The sequence below is a fragment of the Meleagris gallopavo genome, chromosome 3, assembly GCF_000146605.3.
Source record: "Meleagris gallopavo isolate NT-WF06-2002-E0010 breed Aviagen turkey brand Nicholas breeding stock chromosome 3, Turkey_5.1, whole genome shotgun sequence".
In the NCBI taxonomy this organism is placed as follows: Eukaryota; Metazoa; Chordata; class Aves; order Galliformes; family Phasianidae; genus Meleagris; species Meleagris gallopavo.
In genome coordinates, this window is record NC_015013.2 from 37,094,242 (window position 1) to 37,098,485 (window position 4,244).

Genomic DNA, 4,244 nt, shown 5'->3' on the forward strand with positions numbered 1-4,244 from the left:
ACTGCAGAACAGTTCTCTTTGCAGCTGGGAAGTTTGGCTTCTCACCTGTGAAAGGCACTGAGCAAGCACAGGGCTCAGCTGATGGATGGTAGCTTGTTAAGCTGCAGTCACTTTCTCTCAAATGACCTAACATTCAAAGACAGACCTCAGTTTATCAAGTATGACCACTTCAGAGAATTATCCTGCTATGGAAAACGAGGAGTTGTAATAACAGAGGAACCAGCAGGTTAGCAAATGCTGCTTAGTACATTGCAATAACCACTGTACCTACAGTCAAAAGCCCTGCAAGCTGGGAGGGAAAGGAACAAGGGAAAGACCTCTTAAAAGACTGATGTTCAAAGGATAAGAACCTACTTTTGATACATTTTACAAAAATCCAGACTGACTTGAGCTGATGTTGCTGTGGCATAATGTCTTCATTTGAAAGGGGAAGCTCCGTGGTTTTCTGAGACCATGCCACATTTGTTTTGCATGTAAGCAAATATTTTGAAGCTCAAAACCAGCAGTTCAAACATCTGTTCATAGGGTTTTTCACTGCTCTTATTTTCATTGCGTTCTAGGTATGATAAATATAATCCTAACTTGGAAGAAACTAAAGTACTACTTAAAAACACAAAGCAGGCTTGAAGACTTTTTAAACCTACAGGATTTTCAGCTTTTTCATCATTTTAGAAGCATACAACACATAGAAAACATCCCTTGAACTCCAAAAGGCCTGTACAACTTTCAGAGTTAGCATGAGATCAGTAAAAGTGCACAAGGCTGGGAAACACAATCTGTAGATCTCTCTCACTAAGTTAACTTGAGAGATAAGCAGCAGAACTTTACAATCTCTTTGCAGAGAAATGGCATAAGTTTGTTCTTATCTGTATTGATACAGATTGCTAAGGTACCTGAACTGTACCAGCAACTTTCAAAGGAAAAAGAAAGGATACTGAAGGTTAAACCAGATATTTTTATATAACGGGTACATGTACATTTCCCACAAAAGGAGATGACACGTAGGCAGGACGAGGCACCCCAGAGGCGTTAGGCTGTTACACCCAAACAGCAGCTGGGAGGAGAGTTGCTGAAGCACTATCAAGCTCATACACATGCCCAAGACTTGAAGCCACTATTTTCCCTGCTAGTTACTAGGTAAAAACCCAGAGCACAGTTGACCACAAGCATGTCCTGTCCTCAAGGCCCACATCAATCTCACGCTCATACTGTGGATGCAACAGAATATAGCTGAAAGTTTATTAAAAATCCAGTTGTGGCATTCAGACAAACATCAACATTCAGTGGAACAAAGCAGAAAGTAGGTGAGAGGAGAGAGCAAAGGAAATACAATTATGGCTAACTGGTATATTTATCTTAATGGGCTTGTTTATAGTAGAAGGATGATAGTCACATTGTTAATTTGTATATCAGTTTGTAGTATTGACACTATTAACATGGCTGCAGAGTCAAGGTCTACCACCAAGCATCTAAAACAGCACCTGAGTCAGGCAGCTGTACTTTCATAGTCCTCAATTATTGCTCCAGTTTTCACTCTTCAACAGCAGCTAAACAAGGTGGCTTTTGGAAAGGATTATTTTTTTCAGGCAACTATTTTGAAAACCTGAAAAAGAAATCTTACAGATATATACAGCTTACAGAAAATGCAGTTTTTCACTCAGTTGAAGGAGAGTAAAAGAAGATGGACTATACAGAGCTATAATTAAAGAGGCAGTCTCAGTATTAATGCAGGAATTCCTATTTTATAAGTTCTGGTACTTCTGTAGGCTTACATTCACAAAGAGAGGGGCCTTCAACCTCTTGGTAAAGCTAGGGAGAGAGAGAAATGAAGAATAGGTTTGTGATCGAGTGCCAACAGGAAGGATTCTTAATAAAACAAGAATCTCCACACGTTGTTTGCTCTGGAAATCTTGGTAAACGGGAAAGAAAGAGTCATCTGGAAACCTTTTTTTAGAGATTAGAGGTAATTTCTTCAAAGGGAGCAGCCACACCACTTGTCACCAGACTGGGCGAGTACGAGACACAGGAGAATACACAGCTCTTTCAGGCCTGCAAGATAAAGTGGCTTCAGATCCCGTCTAAAAGGGCTGAAACATTTATTTTGAGCAGCAGGGACAACACCTAGATAACAACTGAGCTTCTAATTTACTCTGTTGAGAAACACTGAAGTAGAGAAAAGGGAGAAGATATAATTACAATTCAATTATTATTTTCCTTTGACATGTGCCAATTTCTAAGCAGGTTTCTCCTTCTCCTTCCTCTCCCATCCAGCATAAGCTCATAAGTGCTTTGATTATAAGGCTGGCTTCAGGGGCGGAGATGGGGGCAGGACAGGGCCTGAAGGAAGACGGCTCCCTAAAGCACAAGACTCTGCAATTGCAATTACTGTAACTGCCATGTTTGTGAACAGATGCACGCAGAGGGCTCATACTCCCTCTTCCCCTTCGGAACCTACTGCAAGTCAGTGACCAGGAGACTTCTAAAGCACCTTCCATTTGCCCAGAGAAAAAAGCTGGCCTGATGTACACCAGGACACGTTACGCTGTGCCACAAAGCTAGGGTTAAAGACCAGTAGGCAGAGTGTACATCACTCCCAAATCTCCTCCTGCAAAAACTGCAAGGCATCAGAATAACCGTGGACACAGCCATGTCCCCAACTATGGCTGCAGGTCTGGCTCGGTCCAGGTTCAGAACAGCTACAATCCCCTCACCACAGAGCTCACATACTTACTGTATGTAAGAAAGGCATTTATGAATCAGAGTGAGCTTAGCCACCATGATGCTCCTTTCCTTTTTTAACGATTTTTTTTTTAAATAATCCTCTGACACACATCAGAAATCTTAAAATTTACAGGTAATTGGTGACTGCTAAACAACTCTTTCATCCAGCACAGTACCAAGGATCTGATAAACTCTCCCATTCCAATAAGTACAGGCACAAACTAATTTCCAGGGTCTTTCTTTTGGAGAACAGAAATAACATTCAGGTATAGACAATTCTCAACTAATCCAGAAAGCGTTCTGTTCGTTTTCACAGGAGCCATTTCCACGCAGCGGCCTAACACAACACACCAGCTGGGCGTAGGCAGGAAATTACCTGGCTATCACACCATAGGCTAAATAAATAAATAAATAAAATTTAGAAGTCAAGTTTGCAGCCTATATGACTCCCCACAGCTCCTCCAGATCTGACTCAACCCACAAGGGGAGGAATGCCCCGTGCCACGTGCCAAGGCAACGCTCCCACTGGGCCCCTTCACCACAGAGCCCACCCCAGCCCTTCGAAGCCACTCAAGCCTCCCAGCTTGTGGCTGCAACACGGTGCCCAGGAGCACCCAGCCAGGACCCAGTGCTGCTGCCCGTCAGGCACCAACCAACAGCACACAGACTCAACTTTCTGGTTTTCTGGCAGGCTGGGGCAGGCCTCGTGCTTGCAAAACAGAGGCAACTGAGCGCTTAGGAGCTACCAACAGCAGCTTTATCCAGTCCTGCACAGCCCCTCGTGTGGCACTACCGACCAGAGCTTTTTGCTGGCTCCATCCTTACCACAGGACAATGCCGTAAGAGGGACCCCGTGGGCTTTATGCAGAGCAGGACACCACTCAATGAGTACCAAGTAGCTCCTTCTCACCATCCACAACAGTGTGTGCTCACAGCCCCCTACCACCCTGCACCTACGCAGGGCTCGCTTATGGGACCGCTGCGGCTGTAACCAGGGCTCTGAGCCTTTGTTATAGGACTCTCTTAAAGCTGTTATTAAGGGAACGAGCTCACGCTATGGATACGTTAAGCTAAAGGAAGAGAATGCAGACGTCAATTCGCACCTACGGCCAGTGCTTCAGACTGGAGTTTATGTGTTTAGGGCACCACTCAGCACTCACAGAACGGGACCACAACTCGCCATGAGTGCAGAGGCCACGTCCCACCTCGGGAGCATTACAAACTGCCCGACCGTGGGAGCACGACAGACACCCGTAACCCCGCAGCATTTCGGTGGCAGCGAGGACCGAGGCAGTCGGGCGCCCCTCGGGCAGCAGCCATCCCGCCGTCGGGCAGGTGACGAGAGCCGGGCAGCTTTCCTGCACTTCCACGCGCGCTTCCCCAAGCGGAGGCGTACCGGCTGAAGCCTCGGTAGCCGCAGCACCCAGTGAGCGGCCGGGGACACCGAGACGCGGCCGGCCAGCCGGCCGGTGGCGAAGCGAGACGGAACGGTATCGGGCCGGCGGCGCTCCCCGCGCTGCCCC